The following is a 21,786-nucleotide window of genomic DNA, read 5'->3' on the forward strand; positions in this document are numbered from 1 at the left end:
TTAAGGCATTTCTGTGCTGCTAACATTTTCAGAACTTTCAGGGGTGTAGTATGCATTTTTTGTGCCAAAAATATTTTGGGGAATTTCAGTGGTCTAGGATGCAACTTAATGCCCCTTTCAGGCTGCAAATCTGTTTGGGACATGCAGAGCTCTCTGACACTGTTTTTGGGCCACCAAAATTTTCTGGACTTTTGGGGGTCTAGGATGTCTGTAAACCCCTTTTTTGGGCCTCCAAAGTTTTCAACTTTTTTGCAGGCCTAAAATGCATTTTAAGGCCTTTTTTGGGCTGCTAACATATTCTGAGCCTTAGGGGTGACGGATGCATTTTAGGTGCAAAAAATATTTTTTGGAATTTCAGTGGTCTAGGATGCGGGTTAATGCCCCTTTCAGGCTGCAAATGTTTTTGGGACATTCAGGGCTCTCTGACACCATTTTTGGGCCACCAACATTTTCTGGACTTTAGGGGGTCTAGGATGTCTGTAAACCCCTTTTTTGGGCCTCCAAAGTTTTCAACTTTTTTGCAGGCCTAAAATGAATTTTAGGGCCTTTTTTGGGCTGCTAACATATTCTGAGCCTTAGGGGTGACGGATGCATTTTAGGTGCAAAAAATATTTTTTGGAATTTCAGTGGTCTAGGATGCGGGTTAATGCCCCTTTCAGGCTGCAAATGTTTTTGGGACATTCAGGGCTCTCTGACACCATTTTTGGGCCACCAACATTTTCTGGACTTTAGGGGGTCTAGGATGCCTGTAAACCCCTTTTTTGGGCCTCCAAAGTTTTCAACATTTTTGCAGGCCTAAAATGCATTTTAAGGCCTTTTTTGGGCTGCTAACATATTCTGAGCTTTCAGGGGTGTAGGATGCATTTTTCATGCCAAAAATATTTTGGAGAATTTCAGTGGTCTAGGATGCGGCTTAATGCCCCTTTCAGGCTGCAAATGTTTTTGGGACATTCAGAGCTCTCTGACACCGATTTTGGCCCACCAACATTTTCTGGACTTTAGGGGGTCTAGGATGCCTGTAAACCTCTTTTTTCGGCCTCCAAAAGGTTTCAACATTTTTGCAGGCCTAAAATGCATTTTAAGGCCTTTTTTGGGCTGCTAACATATTCTGAGCTTCAGGGATATAGGTTGCATTTTTCATGCCAAAAATATTTTTGGGAATTTCAGTGGTCTAGGATGCGGCTTAATGCCCCTTTCAGGCTGCAAATGTTTTTGGGACATTCAGGGCTCTCTGACACCATTTTTGGGCTACCAACATTTTCTGGACTTTAGGGGGTCTAGGATGCCTGTAAACCTCTTTTTTGTTCCTTCAAAGTTTTCAACATTTTTGCAGGCCTAAAATGCATTTTAAGGCCTTTTTTGGGCTGCTAACATATTCTGAGCTTCAGGGGTGTAGGATGCATTTTTTGTGCCAAAAATATTTTTAGGAATTTCATTGGTCTAGGATGCGGGTTAATGCCCCTTTGAGGCTGCAAATGTTTTTGGGACATTCAGAGCTCTTTGACACAGATTTTGGCCCACCAACATTTTCTGGACTTTAGGGTGTCTAGGATACCTCTATACCCCTTTTTTCCACCTCCAAAGTTTTCAACATTTTTGCAGGCCTAAAATGCATTTTAAGGCATTTTTGGGCAGCTAACATTTCAGAACTTTCAGGGGTGTAGTATGCATTTTTTGTGCCAAAAATATTTTTGGGAATTTCAGTGGTCTAGGATGCGGGTTAATGCCCCTTTCAGGCTGCAGATGTTTTTGGGACATTCAGGGCTCTCTGACACCATTTTTGGGCCACCAACATTTTCTGGACTTTAGGGGGTCTAGGATGCTTGTAAACCACTTTTTTGGTCCTTCAAAGTTTTCAACATTTTTGCAGGCCTAAAATGCATTTTAAGGCCTTTTTTGGGCTGCTAACATATTCTGAGCTTAAGGGGTGAGGATGCATTTTTCGTGCCAAAAATATTTTTGGGAATTTCAGTGGTCTGGGATGTAGGTTAGTGCCACTTTCAGGCTGCAAATGTTTTTGGGACATTCAGAGCTCTCTGACACCGATTTTGGCCCAAAAACATTTTCTGGACTTTAGGGGGTCTAGGATGCCTGTACCCCCTTTTTTGGGCCTCCATAGTTTTCAACATTTTTGCAGACCTAAAATGCATGTTAAGGCCTTTTTTGGGCTGCTAACATATTCTGAGCCTTAGCGGTGTAGGATGCATTTTTCGTGCAAAAAATATTTTTGGGAATTTCAGTGGTCTAGGATGCGGGTTAATGCCCCTTTCAGGCTGCAAATGTTTTTGGGACATTCAGGGCTCTCTGACGCCATTTTTGGGCTACCAACATTTTCTGGACTTTAGGGGGTCTAGGATGCCTGTAAACCCCTTTTTTGTTCCTTCAAAGTTTTCAACATTTTTGCAGGCCTAAAATGCATTTTAAGGCCTTTTTTGGGCTGCTAACATATTCTGAGCCTTAGGGGTGACGGATGCATTTTAGGTGCAAAAAATATTTTTGGGAATTTCAGTGGTCTAGGATGCGGGTTAATGCCCCTTTCAGGCTGCAAATGTTTTTGGGACATTCAGGGCTCTCTGACACCATTTTTGGGCCACCAACATTTTCTGGACTTTAGGGGGTCTGGGATGCCTGTAAACCTCTTTTTTCGGCCTCCAAAGGTTTCAACATTTTTGCAGGCCTAAAATGCATTTTAAGGCCTTTTTTGGGCTGCTAACATATTCTGAGCTTCAGGGATATAGGTTGCATTTTTCATGCCAAAAATATTTTTGGGAATTTCAGTGGTCTAGGATGCGGGTTAATGCCCCTTTCAGGCTGCAAATGTTTTTGGGACATTCAGGGCTCTCTGACGCCATTTTTGGGCTACCAACATTTTCTGGACTTTAGGGGGTCTAGGATGCCTGTAAACCCCTTTTTTGTTCCTTCAAAGTTTTCAACATTTTTGCAGGCCTAAAATGCATTTTAAGGCCTTTTTTGGGCTGCTAACATATTCTGAGCTTCAGGGGTGTAGGATGCATTTTTTGTGCCAAAAATATTTTTAGGAATTTCATTGGTGTAGGATGCGGGTTAATGCCCCTTTGAGGCTGCAAATGTTTTTGGGACATTCAGAGCTCTTTGACACAGATTTTGGCCCACCAACATTTTCTGGACTTTAGGGTGTCTAGGATACCTCTATACCCCTTTTTTCCACCTCCAAAGTTTTCAACATTTTTGCAGGCCTAAAATGCATTTTAAGGCATTTTTGGGCAGCTAACATTTCAGAACTTTCAGGGGTGTAGTATGCATTTTTTGTGCCAAAAATATTTTTGGGAATTTCAGTGGTCTAGGATGCGGGTTAATGCCTCTTTCAGGCTGCAGATGTTTTTGGGACATTCAGGGCTCTCTGACACCATTTTTGGGCCACCAACATTTTCTGGACTTTAGGGGGTCTAGGATGCTTGTAAACCACTTTTTTGGTCCTTCAAAGTTTTCAACATTTTTGCAGGCCTAAAATGCATTTTAAGGCCTTTTTTGGGCTGCTAACATATTCTGAGCTTAAGGGGTGAGGATGCATTTTTCGTGCCAAAAATATTTTTGGGAATTTCAGTGGTCTGGGATGTAGGTTAGTGCCACTTTCAGGCTGCAAATGTTTTTGGGACATTCAGAGCTCTCTGACACCGATTTTGGCCCAAAAACATTTTCTGGACTTTAGGGGGTCTAGGATGCCTGTACCCCCTTTTTTGGGCCTCCATAGTTTTCAACATTTTTGCAGACCTAAAATGCATGTTAAGGCCTTTTTTGGGCTGCTAACATATTCTGAGCCTTAGCGGTGTAGGATGCATTTTTCGTGCAAAAAATATTTTTGGGAATTTCAGTGGTCTAGGATGCGGGTTAATGCCCCTTTCATGCTGCAAATGTTTTTGGGACATTCAGGGCTCTCTGACACCATTTTTGGGCCACCAACATTTTCTGGACTTTAGGGGGTGTAGGGTGCCTGTAAACCCCTTTTTTCCACCTCCAAAGTTATCAACATTTTTGCAAGCCTAAGATGCACTTTAAGGCATTTTTGTGCTGCTAACATTTTCAGAACTTTCAGGGGTGTAGTATGCATTGTTTGTGCCAAAAATATTTTGGGGAATTTCAGTGGTCTAGGATGCAACTTAATGCCCCTTTCAGGCTGCAAATCTGTTTGGGACATGCAGAGCTCTCTGACACTGTTTTTGGGCCACCAACATTTTCTGGACTTTAGGGGGTCTAGGATGTCTGTAAACCCCTTTTTTGTTCCTTCAAAGTTTTCAACATTTTTGCAGGCCTAAAATGCATTTTAAGGCCTTTTTTGGGCTGCTAACATATTCTGAGCCTTAGGGGTGACGGATGCATTTTAGGTGCAAAAAATATTTTTGGGAATTTCAGTGGTCTAGGATGCGGGTTAATGCCCCTTTCAGGCTGCAAATGTTTTTGGGACATTCAGGGCTCTCTGACACCATTTTTGGGCCACCAACATTTTCTGGACTTTAGGGGGTCTGGGATGCCTGTAAACCTCTTTTTTCGGCCTCCAAAGGTTTCAACATTTTTGCAGGCCTAAAATGCATTTTAAGGCCTTTTTTGGGCTGCTAACATATTCTGAGCTTCAGGGATATAGGTTGCATTTTTCATGCCAAAAATATTTTTGGGAATTTCAGTGGTCTAGGATGCGGGTTAATGCCCCTTTCAGGCTGCAAATGTTTTTGGGACATTCAGGGCTCTCTGACGCCATTTTTGGGCTACCAACATTTTCTGGACTTTAGGGGGTCTAGGATGCCTGTAAACCCCTTTTTTGTTCCTTCAAAGTTTTCAACATTTTTGCAGGCCTAAAATGCATTTTAAGGCCTTTTTTGGGCTGCTAACATATTCTGAGCTTCAGGGGTGTAGGATGCATTTTTTGTGCCAAAAATATTTTTAGGAATTTCAGTGGTCTAGGATGCGGGTTAATGCCCCTTTGAGGCTGCAAATGTTTTTGGGACATTCAGAGCTCATTGACACAGATTTTGGCCCACCAACATTTTCTGGACTTTAGGGTGTCTAGGATACCTCTAAACCCCTTTTTTCCACCTCCAAAGTTTTCAACATTTTTGCAGGCCTAAAATGCATTTTAAGGCATTTTTGGGCAGCTAACATTTCAGAACTTTCAGGGGTGTAGTATGCATTTTTCATGCCAAAAATATTTTTGGGAATTTCAGTGGTCTAGGATGCGGGTTAATACCCCTTTCGGCTGCAAATGTTTTTGGGAATTCAGGGCTCTCTGACACCATTTTTGAGCCACAATCATTTTCTGGACTTTAGGGGGTCTAGGATGCCTGTACCCTCTTTTTTGGGCCTCCAAAGTTTTCAACATTTTTGCAGACCTAAAATGCATTTCAAGGCCTTTTTTGGGCTGCTAACATATTCTGAGCTTCAGGGGTATAGGTTGCATTTTTCATGCCAAAAATATTTTGGGGAATTTCAATGGTCTAGGATGCAGCTTAATGCCCCTTTCAGGCTGCAAATGTATTTGGGGCATTCAGAGCTCTCTGACACCGATTTTGGCCCACCAAAATTTTCAGGACTTTAGGGGGTGTAGGATGCCTGTAAACCCCTTTTTTCCACCTCCAAAGTTATCAACATTTTTGCAAGCCTAAGATGCACTTTAAGGCATTTTCGGGCTGCTAACATTTTCAGAACTTTCAGGGGTATAGTATGCATTTTTTGTGCCAAAAATATTTTGGGGAATTTCAGTGGTCTAGGATGCGGGTTAATGCCCCTTTCAGGCTGCAAATATTTTTGGGAATTCAGGGCTCTCTGAACCATTTTTGAGCCACAATCATTTTCTGGACTTTAGGGGGTCTAGGATGCCTGTAACCCCTTTTTTGGGCCTCCAAAGTTTTCAACATTTTTGCAGGCCAAAAATGCATTTTAAGGCCTTTTTTGGGCTGCTAACATATTCTGAGCTTCAGGGGTATAGGTTGAATTTTTCATGCCAAAAATATCTTGGGGAATTTCAGTGGTCTAGGATGCGGCTTAATGCCCCTTTCAGGCTGCAAATGTTTTTGGGACCTTCAGAGCTCTCTGACACCGATTTTGGCCCACCAACATTTTCTGGACTTTAGGGGGTCTAGGATGCCTGTAAACCCCTTTTTTGGGCCTCCAAAGTTTTCAACATTTTTGCAGGCCTAAAAAGCATTTTACGGCCTTTTTTGGGCTGCTAACATATTCTGAGCTTCAGGGATATAGGTTGCATTTTTCATGCTAAAAATATTTTTGGGAATTTCAGTGGTCTAGGATGCGGGTTAATGCCCCTTTCAGGCTGCAAATGTTTTTGGGACATTCAGAGCTCTTTGACACAGATTTTGGCCCACCAACATTTTCTGGACTTTAGGGTGTCTAGGATACCTCTAAACCCCTTTTTTCCACCTCCAAAGTTTTCAACATTTTTGCAGGCCTAAAATGCATTTTAAGGCATTTTTGGGCAGCTAACATTTCAGAACTTTCAGGGGTGTAGTATGCATTTTTTGTGCCAAAAATATTTTTGGGAATTTCAGTGGTCTAGGATGCGGGTTAATGCCCCTTTCAGGCTGCAGATGTTTTTGGGACATTCAGGGCTCTCTGACACCATTTCTGGGCCACCAACATTTTCTGGACTTTAGGGGGTCTAGGATGCTTGTAAACCCCTTTTTTGGTCCTTCAAAGTTTTCAACATTTTTGCAGGCCTAAAATGCATTTTAAGGCCTTTTTTGGGCTGCTAACATATTCTGAGCTTAAGGGGTGAGGATGCATTTTTCGTGCCAAAAATATTTTGGGGAATTTCAGTGGCCTAGGATGCGACTTAATGCCCCTTTCAGTCTGCAAATCTGTTTGGGACATTCAGAGCTCTCTGACACTGTTTTTGGGCCACCAACATTTTCTGGACTTTAGGGGGTCTAGAATGCCTGTAAACCCCTTTTTTGGTCCTTCAAAATTTTCAACATTTTTGAAGGTCTAAAATGCATGTTAAGGCCTTTTTTGGGCTGCTAACATATTCTGAGCTTCAGGGGTGTAGGATGCATTTTTCGTGCAAAAAATATTTTTGGGAATTTCAGTGGTCTAGGATGCCTGTAAACCCCTTTTTTGGACCTTCAAAGTTTTCAACATTTTTGCAGACGTAAAATGCATTTTAAGTCCTTTTTTTGAACTGCCAACATTTTCTGATCTTTCAGGGTTGTAGGATGCATTTTTTGTGCCAAAAATATTTTGGGGAATTTCAGTGGCCTAGGATGCGACTTAATGCCCCTTTCAGTCTGCAAATCTGTTTGGGACATTCAGAGCTCTCTGACACTGTTTTTGGGCCACCAACATTTTCTGGACTTTAGGGCGTCTAGGATGCCTGTAAACCAATTTTATTCGGCCTTCATAGTTTTCAACATTTTCGCAGGTGTAAAATGCATTTTAAGGCCTTTTTTGGGCTGCTAACATATTCTGAGCCTTAGGGGTGTAGCCTTAGGGGTGTAGGATGCATTTTTCGTGCCATAAATATTTGTGGGAATTTCAGTAGTCTAGGATGCGGGTTAATGCCCCGTTCAGGCTGCAAATGTTTTTGGGAATTCAGGGCTCTCTGACACCATTTTTGAGCCACAATCATTTTCTGGACTTTAGGGGGTCTAGGATGCCTGTAACCCCTTTTTTGGGCCTCCAAAGTTTTCAACATTTTTGCAGGCCAAAAATGCATTTTAAGGCCTTTTTTGGGCTGCTAACATATTCTGAGCTTCAGGGGTATAGGTTGCATTTTTCATGCCAACAATATCTTGGGGAATTTCAGTGATCTAGGATGCGGCTTAATGCCCCTTTCAGGCTGCAAATGTTTTTGGGACATTCAGAGCTCTCTGACACCGATTTTGGCCCACCAACATTTTCTGGACTTTAGGGGGTCTAGGATGCCTGTAAACCCCTTTTTTGGGCCTCCAAAGTTTTCAACATTTTTGCAGGCCTAAAATGCATTTTACGGCCTTTTTTGGGCTGCTAACATATTCTGAGCTTCAGGGATATAGGTTGCATTTTTCATGCCAAAAATATTTTTGGGAATTTCAGTGGTCTAGGATGCGGGTTAATGCCCCTTTGAGGCTGCAAATGTTTTTGGGACATTCAGAGCTCTTTGACACAGATTTTGGCCCACCAACATTTTCTGGACTTTAGGGTGTCTAGGATACCTCTAAACCCCTTTTTTCCACCTCCAAGGTTTTCAACATTTTTGCAGGCCTAAAATGCATTTTAAGGCATTTTTGGGCAGCTAACATTTCAGAACTTTCAGGGGTGTAGTATGCATTTTTTGTGCCAAAAATATTTTTGGGAATTTCAGTGGTCTAGGATGCGGGTTAATGCCCCTTTCAGGCTGCAAATGTTTTTGGGACATTCAGGGCTCTCTGACACCATTTCTGGGCCACCAACATTTTCTGGACTTTAGGGGGTCTAGGATGCTTGTAAACCCCTTTTTTGGTCCTTCAAAGTTTTCAACATTTTTGCAGGCCTAAAATGCATTTTAAGGCCTTTTTTGGGCTGCTAACATATTCTGAGCTTAAGGGGTGAGGATGCATTTTTCGTGCCAAAAATATTTTTGGGAATTTCAGTGGTCTGGGATGTAGGTTAGTGCCACTTTCAGGCTGCAAATGTTTTTGGGACATTCAGAGCTCTCTGACACCGATTTTGGCCCAAAAACATTTTCTGGACTTTAGGGGGTCTAGGATGCCTGTACCCTCTTTTTTGGGCCTCCAAAGTTTTCAACATTTTTGCAGACCTAAAATGCATGTTAAGGCCTTTTTTGGGCTGCTAACATATTCTGAGCTTCAGGGGTATAGGTTGCATTTTTCATGCCAAAAATATCTTGGGGAATTTCAGTGGTCTAGGATGCGGCTTAATGCCCCTTTCAGGCTGCAAATGTTTTTGGGACATTCAGAGCTCCCTGACACCGATTTTGGCCCACCAACATTTTCTGGACTTTAGGGGGTCTAGGATGCCTGTAAACCCCTTTTTTGGGCCTCCAAAGTTTTCAACATTTGTGCAGGCCTAAAATGCATTTTAAGGCCTTTTTTGGGCTGCTAACATATTCTGAGCTTTCAGGGGCGTAGGATGCATTTTTCGTGCCAAAAATATTTTGGGGAATTTCAGTGGTCTAGGATGCGGGTTAATGCCCCTTTCAGGCTGCAAATGTTTTTGGGACATTCAGGACTCTCTGACACCATTTTTGGGCCACAATCATTTTCTGGACTTTAGGGGGTCTAGGATGCCTGTACCCTCTTTTTTGGGCCTCCAAAGTTTTCAACATTTTTGCAGACCTAAAATGCATGTTAAGGCCTTTTTTGGGCTGCTAACATATTCTGAGCTTCAGGGGTATAGGTTGCATTTTTCATGCCAAAAATATTTTGGGGAATTTCAGTGGTCTAGGATGCGGGTTAATGCCCCTTTCAGGCTGCAAATGTTTTTGGGACATTCAGAGCTCTCTGACACCGATTTTGGCCCACCAACATTTTCTGGACTTTAGGGGGTCTAGGATGCCTGTAAACCCCCTTTTTCGGCCTCCAAAGGTTTCAACATTTTTGCAGGCCTAAAATGCATTTTAAGGCCTTTTTTGGGCTGCTAACATATTCTGAGCTTTAGGGGTGTAGGATGCATTTTTCATGCCAAAAATATTTTTGGGAATTTCAGTGGTCTAGGATGCGGGTTAATGCCCCTTTCAGGCTGCAAATGTTTTTGGGACATTCAGGGCTCTCTGACACCATTTTTGGGCCACCAACATTTTCTGGACTTTAGGGGGTCTAGGATGCCTGTAAAACCTTTTTTGGTCCTTCAAAGTTTTCAACATTGTTGCAGGACTAAAATGCATTTTAAGGCCTTTTTTGGGCTGCCAACATATTCTGAGCTTCAGGGGTATAGGTTGCATTTTTCATGCCAAAAATATTTTGGGGAATTTCAGTGGTCTAGGATGCGGCTTAATGCCCCTTTCAGGCTGCAAATGTTTTTGGGACATTCAGAGCTCTCTGAAACAGATTTTGGCCCACCAACATTTTCTGGACTTTAGGGGGTCTAGGATGCCTCTAAACCCCTTTTTTCCACCTCCAAAGTTTTCTACATTTTCTCAGGCCTAAAATGCACTTTAAGGCATTTGTGGGCTGCTAACATTTTCAGAACTTTCAGGGGTGTAGTATTCATTTTTTGTGCCAAAAATATTTTTGGGAATGTCAGTGGTCTAGGATGGGGGTTAATGCCCGTTTCACTCTGCAAATGTTGTTGGGACATTCAGGGCTCTCTGACACCATTTTTGGGCCACCAACATTTTCTGGACTTTAGGGGGTCTAGGATGCCTGTAAACCCCTTTTTTGGTCCTTCAAAGTTTTCAACATTTTTGCATGTTAAGGCCTTTTTTGGGCTGCTAACATATTCTGAGCTTCAGGGGTGTAGGATGCATTTTTCGTGCAAAAAATGTTTTTGGGAATCTCAGTGGTCTAGGATGCGAGTTAATGCCCCTTTCAGGCTCACAATGTTTTTGGGACATTCAGAGCTCTCTGACACAGATTTTGGCCCACCAACATTTTCTGGACTTTAGGGGGTCTAGGATGCCTGTAAACCCCTTTTTTCGGCCTCCAAAGTTTTCAACATTTGTGCAGGCCTAAGAAGCATTTTAAGTCCTTTTTTTGAGCTGCCAAGATTTTCTGATCTTTCAGGGTTGTAGGATGCATTTTTCGTGCAAAAAATATTTTTGGGCATTTCAGTGATCTAGGATGCGGGTTAATGGCCCTTTCAGGCTGCAAATGGTTTTGGGACATTCAGGGCTCGCTGACACCATTTTTGGGCCAACAACATTTTCTGGACTTTAGGGGGTCTAGGATGCCTGTAAACCCCTTTTTTTGGGCCTCCAAAGTTTTCAACATTTTTGCAGACCTAAAATGCATTTCAAGGCCTTTTTGGGCTGCTAACATATTCTGAGCTTCAGGGGTATAGGTTGCATTTTTCATGCCAAAAATATTTTGGGGAATTTCTGTGGTCTAGGATGCAGGTTAATGCCCCTTTCAGGCTGCAAATGTTTTTGGGACATTCAGGGCTCTCTGACACCATTTTTGGGCCACCAACATTTTCTGGACTTTAGGGGGTCTAGGATGACTGTAAACCCCTTTTTTGGTCCTTCAAAGTTTTCAACATTTTTGCAGGCCTAAAATGCATTTTAAGGCCTTTTTTCGGCTGCTAACATATTCTGAGCTTTCAGGGGTGTAGTATGCATTTTTCGTGCCAAAAATATTTTTGGAAATTTCAGTGGTCTAGGATGCGAGTTAATGCCCCTTTCAGGCTCACAATGTTTTTGGGACATTCAGAGCTCTCTGACACAGATTTTGGCCCACCAACATTTTCTGGACTTTAGGGGGTCTAGGATGCCTCTAAACCCCTTTTTTCCACCTCCAAAGTTTTCAACATTTTTGCAGGCCTAAAATGCATTTTAAGGCATTTTTGGGCTGCTAACATTTTCAGAACTTTCAGGGGTGTAGTATGCATTTTTTGTGCCAAAAATATTTTGGGGAATTTCAGTGGTCGAGGATGCGACTTAACGCCCCTTTGAGGCTGCAAATCTGTTTGGGACATTCAGAGCTCTCTGACACTGTTTTTGGGCCACCAACATTTTCTGGACTTTAGGGGGTCTACGATGCCTGTAAACCCCTTTTTTGGACCTTCAAAGTTTTCAAAATTTCTTCAGGCCTAAGAAGCATTTTAAGTCCTTTTTTTGAACTGCCAACATTTTCGGATCTTTCAGGGTTGTAGGATGCATTTTATGTGCCAAAAATATTTTGGGGAATTTCAGTGGTCTAGGATGTGACTTAATGCCCCTTTCAGGCTGCAAATCTGTTTGGGACATTCAGAGCTCTCTGACACTGTTTTTGGGCCACCAACATTTTCTGGACTTTAGGGGGTCTAGGATGCCTGTAAACCCCTTTTTTGGGCCTCCAAAGTTTTCAACATTTTTGCAGGCCAAAAATGCATTTTACGGCCTTTTTTGGGCTGCTAACATATTCTGAGCTTCAGGGATATAGGTTGCATTTTTCATGCCAAAAATATTTTTGGGAATTTCAGTGGTCTAGGATGCGGCTTAATGCCCCTTTCAGGCTGCAAATGTTTTTGGGACATTCAGAGCTCTCTGACACCGATTTTGGCCCACCAACATTTTCTGGACTTTAGGGGGTCTAGGATGCCTGTAAACCCCTTTTTTGGGCCTCCAAAGTTTTCAACATTTTTGCAGGCCTAAAATGCATTTTACGGCCTTTTTTGGGCTGCTAACATATTCTGAGCTTCAGGGATATAGGTTGCATTTTTCATGCCAAAAATATTTTTGGGAATTTCAGTGGTCTAGGATGCGGGTTAATACCCCTTTCAGGCTGCAAATGTTTTTGGGAATTCAGGGCTCTCTGACACCATTTTTGAGCCACAATCATTTTCTGGACTTTAGGGGGTCTAGGATGCCTGTAAACCCCTTTTTTGGTCCTTCAAAGTTTTCAACATTTTTGCAGACCTAAAATGCATGTTAAGTCCTTTTTTTGAACTGCCAACATTTTCTGATCTTTCAGGGTTGTAGGATGCATTTTTTGTGCCAAAAATATTTTGGGGAATTTCAGTGGCCTAGGATGCGACTTAATGCCCCTTTCAGTCTGCAAATCTGTTTGGGACATTCAGAGCTCTCTGACACTGTTTTTGGGCCACCAACATTTTCTGGACTTTAGGGCGTCTAGGATGCCTGTAAACCAATTTTATTCGGCCTTCATAGTTTTCAACATTTTTGCAGGTGTAAAATGCATTTTAAGGCCTTTTTTGGGCTGCTAACATATTCTGAGCCTTAGGGGTGTAGGATGCATTTTTCGTGCCATAAATATTTTTGGGAATTTCAGTAGTCTAGGATGCGGGTTAATGCCCCGTTCAGGCTGCAAATGTTTTTGGGAATTCAGGGCTCTCTGACACCATTTTTGAGCCACAATCATTTTCTGGACTTTAGGGGGTCTAGGATGCCTGTAACCCCTTTTTTGGGCCTCCAAAGTTTTCAACATTTTTGCAGGCCAAAAATGCATTTTAAGGCCTTTTTTGGGCTGCTAACATATTCTGAGCTTCAGGGGTATAGGTTGCATTTTTCATGCCAAAAATATCTTGGGGAATTTCAGTGGTCTAGGATGCGGCTTAATGCCCCTTTCAGGCTGCAAATGTTTTTGGGATATTCAGAGCTCTCTGACACCGATTTTGGCCCACCAACATTTTCTGGACTTTAGGGGGTCTAGGATGCCTGTAAACCCCTTTTTTGGGCCTCCAAAGTTTTCAACATTTTTGCAGGCCAAAAATGCATTTTACGGCCTTTTTTGGGTTGCTAACATATTCTGAGCTTCAGGGATATAGGTTGCATTTTTCATGCCAAAAATATTTTTGGGAATTTCAGTCGTCTAGGATGCGGCTTAATGCCCCTTTCAGGCTGCAAATGTTTTTGGGACATTCAGAGCTCTCTGACACCGATTTTGGCCCACCAACATTTTCTGGACTTTAGGGGGTCTAGGATGCCTGTAAACCCCTTTTTTGGGCCTCCAAAGTTTTCAACATTTTTGCAGGCCTAAAATGCATTTTACGGCCTTTTTTGGGCTGCTAACATATTCTGAGCTTCAGGGATATAGGTTGCATTTTTCATGCCAAAAATATTTTTGGGAATTTCAGTGGTCTAGGATGCGGGTTAATACCCCTTTCAGGCTGCAAATGTTTTTGGGAATTCAGGGCTCTCTGACACCATTTTTGAGCCACAATCATTTTCTGGACTTTAGGGGGTCTAGGATGCCTGTATCCTCTTTTTTGGGCCTCCAAAGTTTTCAACATTTTTGCAGACCTAAAATGCATTTTAAGGCCTTTTTTTGGGCTGCTAACATATTCTGAGCTTCAGGGGTATAGGTTGCATTTTTCATGCCAAAAATATTTTGGGGAATTTCAATGGTCTAGGATGCGGCTTAATGCCCCTTTCAGGCTCACAATGTTTTTGGGACATTCAGAGCTCTCTGACACAGATTTTGGCCCACCAACATTTTCTGGACTTTAGGGGGTCTAGGATGCCTCTAAACCCCTTTTTTCCACCTCCAAAGTTTTCAACATTTTTGCAGGCCTAAAATGCATTTTAAGGCATTTTTGGGCTGCTAACATTTTCAGAACTTTCAGGGGTGTAGTATGCATTTTTTGTGCCAAAAATATTTTGGGGAATTTCAGTGGTCGAGGATGCGACTTAATGCCCCTTTGAGGCTGCAAATCTGTTTGGGACATTCAGAGCTCTCTGACACTGTTTTTGGGCCACCAACATTTTCTGGACTTTAGGGAGTCTAGGATGCCTGTAAACCCCTTTTTTGGACCTTCAAAGTTTTCAAAATTTCTTCAGGCCTAAGAAGCATTTTAAGTCCTTTTTTTGAACTGCCAACATTTTCTGATCTTTCAGGGTTGTAGGATGCATTTTATGTGCCAAAAATATTTTGGGGAATTTCAGTGGTCTAGGATGTGACTTAATGCCCCTTTCAGGCTGCAAATCTGTTTGGGACATTCAGAGCTCTCTGACACTGTTTTTGGGCCACCAACATTTTCTGGACTTTAAGGGGGTCTAGGATGCCTGTAAACCCCTTTTTTGGTCCTTCAAAGTTTTCAACATTTTTGCAGACGTAAAATGCATGTTAAGTCCTTTTTTTGAACTGCCAACATTTTCTGATCTTTCAGGGTTGTAGGATGCATTTTTTGTGCCAAAAATATTTTGGGGAATTTCAGTGGCCTAGGATGCGACTTAATGCCCCTTTCAGTCTGCAAATCTGTTTGGGACATTCAGAGCTCTCTGACACTGTTTTTGGGCCACCAACATTTTCTGGACTTTAGGGGGTGTAGGATGCCTGTAAACCCCTTTTTTCCACCTCCAAAGTTATCAACATTTTTGCAAGCCTAAGATGCACTTTAAGGCATTTTCGGGCTGCTAACATTTTCAGAACTTTCAGGGGTATAGTATGCATTTTTTGTGCCAAAAATATTTTGGGGAATTTCAGTGGTCTAGGATGCGGGTTAATGCCCCTTTCAGGCTGCAAATATTTTTGGGATATTCAGGGCTCTCTGACACCATTTTTGGATCACCAACATTTTCTGGACTTTAGGGGGTCTAGAATGCCTGTAAACCCCTTTTTTGGTCCTTCAAAGTTTTCAACATTTTTGAAGGTCTAAAATGCATGTTAAGGCCTTTTTTGGGCTGCTAACATATTCTGAGCTTCAGGGGTGTAGGATGCATTTTTCGTGCAAAAAATATTTTTGGGAATTTCAGTGGTCTAGGATGCCTGTAAACCCCTTTTTTGGACCTTCAAAGTTTTCAACATTTTTGCAGACGTAAAATGCATTTTAAGTCCTTTTTTTGAACTGCCAACATTTTCTGATCTTTCAGCGTTGTAGGATGCATTTTTTGTGCCAAAAATATTTTGGGGAATTTCAGTTGCCTAGGATGCGACTTAATGCCCCTTTCAGTCTGCAAATCTGTTTGGGACATTCAGAGCTCTCTGACACTGTTTTTGGGCCATCAACATTTTCTGGACTTTAGGGCGTCTAGGATGCCTGTAAACCAATTTTATTCGGCCTTCATAGTTTTCAACATTTTTGCAGGTGTAAAATGCATTTTAAGGCCTTTTTTGGGCTGCTAACATATTCTGAGCCTTAGGGGTGTAGGATGCATTTTTCGTGCCATAAATATTTTTGGGAATTTCAGTAGTCTAGGATGCGGGTTAATGCCCCGTTCAGGCTGCAAATGTTTTTGGGAATTCACGGCTCTCTGACACCATTTTTGAGCCACAATCATTTTCTGGACTTTAGGGGGTCTAGGATGCCTGTAACCCCTTTTTTGGGCCTCCAAAGTTTTCAACATTTTTGCAGGCCAAAAATGCATTTTAAGGCCTTTTTTGGGCTGCTAACATATTCTGAGCTTCAGGGGTATAGGTTGCATTTTTCATGCCAACAATATCTTGGGGAATTTCAGTGGTCTAGGATGCGGCTTAATGCCCCTTTCAGGCTGCAAATGTTTTTGGGACATTCAGAGCTCTCTGACACCGATTTTGGCCCACCAACATTTTCTGGACTTTAGGGGGTCTAGGATGCCTGTAAACCCCTTTTTTGGGCCTCCAAAGTTTTCAACATTTTTGCAGGCCTAAAATGCATTTTACGGCCTTTTTTGGGCTGCTAACATATTCTGAGCTTCAGGGATATAGGTTGCATTTTTCATGCTAAAAATATTTTTGGGAATTTCAGTGGTCTAGGATGCGGGTTAATGCCCCTTTCAGGCTGCAAATGTTTTTGGGACATTCAGAGCTCTTTGACACAGATTTTGGCCCACCAACATTTTCTGGACTTTAGGGTGTCTAGGATACCTCTAAACCCCTTTTTTCCACCTCCAAAGTTTTCAACATTTTTGCAGGCCTAAAATGCATTTTAAGGCATTTTTGGGCAGCTAACATTTCAGAACTTTCAGGGGTGTAGTATGCATTTTTTGTGCCAAAAATATTTTTGGGAATTTCAGTGGTCTAGGATGCGGGTTAATGCCCCTTTCAGGCTGCAGATGTTTTTGGGACATTCAGGGCTCTCTGACACCATTTCTGGGCCACCAACATTTTCTGGACTTTAGGGGGTCTAGGATGCTTGTAAACCCCTTTTTTGGTCCTTCAAAGTTTTCAACATTTTTGCAGGCCTAAAATGCATATTAAGGCCTTTTTTGGGCTGCTAACATATTCTGAGCTTAAGGGGTGAGGATGCATTTTTCGTGCCAAAAATATTTTGGGGAATTTCAGTGGCCTAGGATGCGACTTAATGCCCCTTTCAGTCTGCAAATCTGTTTGGGACATTCAGAGCTCTCTGACACTGTTTTTGGGCCACCAACATTTTCTGGACTTTAGGGGGTCTAGAATGCCTGTAAACCCCTTTTTTGGTCCTTCAAAATTTTCAACATTTTTGAAGGTCTAAAATGCATGTTAAGGCCTTTTTTGGGCTGCTAACATATTCTGAGCTTCAGGGGTGTAGGATGCATTTTTCGTGCAAAAAATATTTTTGGGAATTTCAGTGGTCTAGGATGCCTGTAAACCCCTTTTTTGGACCTTCAAAGTTTTCAACATTTTTGCAGACGTAAAATGCATTTTAAGTCCTTTTTTTGAACTGCCAACATTTTCTGATCTTTCAGGGTTGTAGGATGCATTTTTTGTGCCAAAAATATTTTGGGGAATTTCAGTGGCCTAGGATGCGACTTAATGCCCCTTTCAGTCTGCAAATCTGTTTGGGACATTCAGAGCTCTCTGACACTGTTTTTGGGCCACCAACATTTTCTGGACTTTAGGGCGTCTAGGATGCCTGTAAACCAATTTTATTCGGCCTTCATAGTTTTCAACATTTTTGCAGGTGTAAAATGCATTTTAAGGCCTTTTTTGGGCTGCTAACATATTCTGAGCCTTAGGGGTGTAGCCTTAGGGGTGTAGGATGCATTTTTCGTGCCATAAATATTTGTGGGAATTTCAGTAGTCTAGGATGCGGGTTAATGCCCCGTTCAGGCTGCAAATGTTTTTGGGAATTCAGGGCTCTCTGACACCATTTTTGAGCCACAATCATTTTCTGGACTTTAGGGGGTCTAGGATGCCTGTAACCCCTTTTTTGGGCCTCCAAAGTTTTCAACATTTTTGCAGGCCAAAAATGCATTTTAAGGCCTTTTTTGGGCTGCTAACATATTCTGAGCTTCAGGGGTATAGGTTGCATTTTTCATGCCAACAATATCTTGGGGAATTTCAGTGGTCTAGGATGCGGCTTAATGCCCCTTTCAGGCTGCAAATGTTTTTGGGACATTCAGAGCTCTCTGACACCGATTTTGGCCCACCAACATTTTCTGGACTTTAGGGGGTCTAGGATGCCTGTAAACCCCTTTTTTGGGCCTCCAAAGTTTTCAACATTTTTGCAGACCTAAAATGCATTTTACAGCCTTTTTTGGGCTGCTAACATATTCTGAGCTTCAGGGATATAGGTTGCATTTTTCATGCCAAAAATATTTTTGGGAATTTCAGTGGTCTAGGATGCGGGTTAATGCCCCTTTGAGGCTGCAAATGTTTTTGGGACATTCAGAGCTCTTTGACACAGATTTTGGCCCACCAACATTTTCTGGACTTTAGGGTGTCTAGGATACCTCTAAACCCCTTTTTTCCACCTCCAAGGTTTTCAACATTTTTGCAGGCCTAAAATGCATTTTAAGGCATTTTTGGGCAGCTAACATTTCAGAACTTTCAGGGGTGTAGTATGCATTTTTTGTGCCAAAAATATTTTTGGGAATTTCAGTGGTCTAGGATGCGGGTTAATGCCCCTTTCAGGCTGCAAATGTTTTTGGGACATTCAGAGCTCTCTGACACCGATTTTGGCCCACCAACATTTTCTGGACTATAGGGGGTCTAGGATGCCTGTAAACCCCTTTTTTGGGCCTCCAAAGTTTTCAACATTTTTGCAGGCCTAAAATGCATTTTACGGCCTTTTTTGGGCTGCTAACATATTCTGAGCTTCAGGGATATAGGTTGCATTTTTCATGCTAAAAATATTTTTGGGAATTTCAGTGGTCTAGGATGCGGGTTAATGCCCCTTTCAGGCTGCAAATGTTTTTGGGACATTCAGAGCTCTTTGACACAGATTTTGGCCCACCAACATTTTCTGGACTTTAGGGTGTCTAGGATACCTCTAAACCCCTTTTTTCCACCTCCAAAGTTTTCAACATTTTTGCAGGCCTAAAATGCATTTTAAGGCATTTTTGGGCAGCTAACATTTCAGAACTTTCAGGGGTGTAGTATGCATTTTTTGTGCCAAAAATATTTTTGGGAATTTCAGTGGTCTAGGATGCGGGTTAATGCCCCTTTCAGGCTGCAGATGTTTTTGGCACATTCAGGGCTCTCTGACACCATTTCTGGGCCACCAACATTTTCTGGACTTTAGGGGGTCTAGGATGCTTGTAAACCCCTTTTTTGGTCCTTCAAAGTTTTCAACATTTTTGCAGGCCTAAAATGCATTTTAAGGCCTTTTTTGGGCTGCTAACATATTCTGAGCTTAAGGGGTGAGGATGCATTTTTCGTGCCAAAAATATTTTGGGGAATTTCAGTGGCCTAGGATGCGACTTAATGCCCCTTTCAGTCTGCAAATCTGTTTGGGACATTCAGAGCTCTCTGACACTGTTTTTGGGCCACCAACATTTTCTGGACTTTAGGGGGTCTAGAATGCCTGTAAACCCCTTTTTTGGTCCTTCAAAATTTTCAACATTTTTGAAGGTCTAAAATGCATGTTAAGGCCTTTTTTGGGCTGCTAACATATTCTGAGCTTCAGGGGTGTAGGATGCATTTTTCGTGCAAAAAATATTTTTGGGAATTTCAGTGGTCTAGGATGCCTGTAAACCCCTTTTTTGGACCTTCAAAGTTTTCAACATTTTTGCAGACGTAAAATGCATTTTAAGTCCTTTTTTTGAACTGCCAACATTTTCTGATCTTTCAGGGTTGTAGGATGCATTTTTTGTGCCAAAAATATTTTGGGGAATTTCAGTGGCCTAGGATGCGACTTAATGCCCCTTTCAGTCTGCAAATCTGTTTGGGACATTCAGAGCTCTCTGACACTGTTTTTGGGCCACCAACATTTTCTGGACTTTAGGGCGTCTAGGATGCCTGTAAACCAATTTTATTCGGCCTTCATAGTTTTCAACATTTTTGCAGGTGTAAAATGCATTTTAAGGCCTTTTTTGGGCTGCTAACATATTCTGAGCCTTAGGGGTGTAGCCTTAGGGGTGTAGGATGCATTTTTCGTGCCATAAATATTTGTGGGAATTTCAGTAGTCTAGGATGCGGGTTAATGCCCCGTTCAGGCTGCAAATGTTTTTGGGAATTCAGGGCTCTCTGACACCATTTTTGAGCCACAATCATTTTCTGGACTTTAGGGGGTCTAGGATGCCTGTAACCCCTTTTTTGGGCCTCCAAAGTTTTCAACATTTTTGCAGGCCAAAAATGCATTTTAAGGCCTTTTTTGGGCTGCTAACATATTCTGAGCTTCAGGGGTATAGGTTGCATTTTTCATGCCAACAATATCTTGGGGAATTTCAGTGGTCTAGGATGCGGCTTAATGCCCCTTTCAGGCTGCAAATGTTTTTGGGACATTCAGAGCTCTCTGACACCGATTTTGGCCCACCAACATTTTCTGGACTTTAGGGGGTCTAGGATGCCTGTAAACCCCTTTTTTGGGCCTCCAAAGTTTTCAACATTTTTGCAGGCCTAAAATGCATTTTACGGCCTTTTTTGGGCTGCTAACATATTCTGAGCTTCAGGGATATAGGTTGCATTTTTCATGCCAAAAATATTTTTGGGAATTTCAGTGGTCTAGGATGCGGGTTAATGCCCCTTTGAGGCTGCAAATGTTTTTGGGACATTCAGAGCTCTTTGACACAGATTTTGGCCCACCAACATTTTCTGGACTTTAGGGTGTCTAGGATACCTCTAAACCCCTTTTTTCCACCTCCAAGGTTTTCAACATTTTTGCAGGCCTAAAATGCATTTTAAGGCATTTTTGGGCAGCTAACATTTCAGAACTTTCAGGGGTGTAGTATGCATTTTTTGTGCCAAAAATATTTTTGGGAATTTCAGTGGTCTAGGATGCGGGTTAATGCCCCTTTCAGGCTGCAAATGTTTTTGGGACATTCAGGGCTCTCTGACACCATTTCTGGGCCACCAACATTTTCTGGACTTTAGGGGGTCTAGGATGCTTGTAAACCCCTTTTTTGGTCCTTCAAAGTTTTCAACATTTTTGCAGGCCTAAAATGCATTTTAAGGCCTTTTTTGGGCTGCTAACATATTCTGAGCTTAAGGGGTGAGGATGCATTTTTCGTGCCAAAAATATTTTTGGGAATTTCAGTGGTCTGGGATGTAGGTTAGTGCCACTTTCAGGCTGCAAATGTTTTTGGGACATTCAGAGCTCTCTGACACCGATTTTGGCCCAAAAACATTTTCTGGACTTTAGGGGGTCTAGGATGCCTGTACCCTCTTTTTTGGGCCTCCAAAGTTTTCAACATTTTTGCAGACCTAAAATGCATGTTAAGGCCTTTTTTGGGCTGCTAACATATTCTGAGCTTCAGGGGTATAGGTTGCATTTTTCATGCCAAAAATATCTTGGGGAATTTCAGTGGTCTAGGATGCGGCTTAATGCCCCTTTCAGGCTGCAAATGTTTTTGGGACATTCAGAGCTCCCTGACACCGATTTTGGCCCACCAACATTTTCTGGACTTTAGGGGGTCTAGGATGCCTGTAAACCCCTTTTTTGGGCCTCCAAGTTTTCAACATTTGTGCAGGCCTAAAATGCATTTTAAGGCCTTTTTTGGGCTGCTAACATATTCTGAGCTTTCAGGGGCGTAGGATGCATTTTTCGTGCCAAAAATATTTTGGGGAATTTCAGTGGTCTAGGATGCGGGTTAATGCCCCTTTCAGGCTGCAAATGTTTTTGGGACATTCAGGACTCTCTGACACCATTTTTGGGCCACAATCATTTTCTGGACTTTAGGGGGTCTAGGATGCCTGTAAACCCCTTTTTTGGGCCTCCAAAATTTTCAACATTTTTGCAGGCGTAAAATGCATTTTAAGGCCTTTTTTGGGCTGCTAACATATTCTGAGCCTTAGCGGTGTAGGATGCATTTTTCGTGCAAAAAATATTTTTGGGAATTTCAGTGGTCTAGGATGCGGGTTAATGCCCCTTTCATGCTGCAAATGTTTT

This window comes from Ambystoma mexicanum, chromosome 7p (assembly GCF_040938575.1).
Source record: "Ambystoma mexicanum isolate Mex_15411 chromosome 7p, UKY_AmexF1_1, whole genome shotgun sequence".
Lineage (NCBI taxonomy): Eukaryota > Metazoa > Chordata > Amphibia > Caudata > Ambystomatidae > Ambystoma > Ambystoma mexicanum.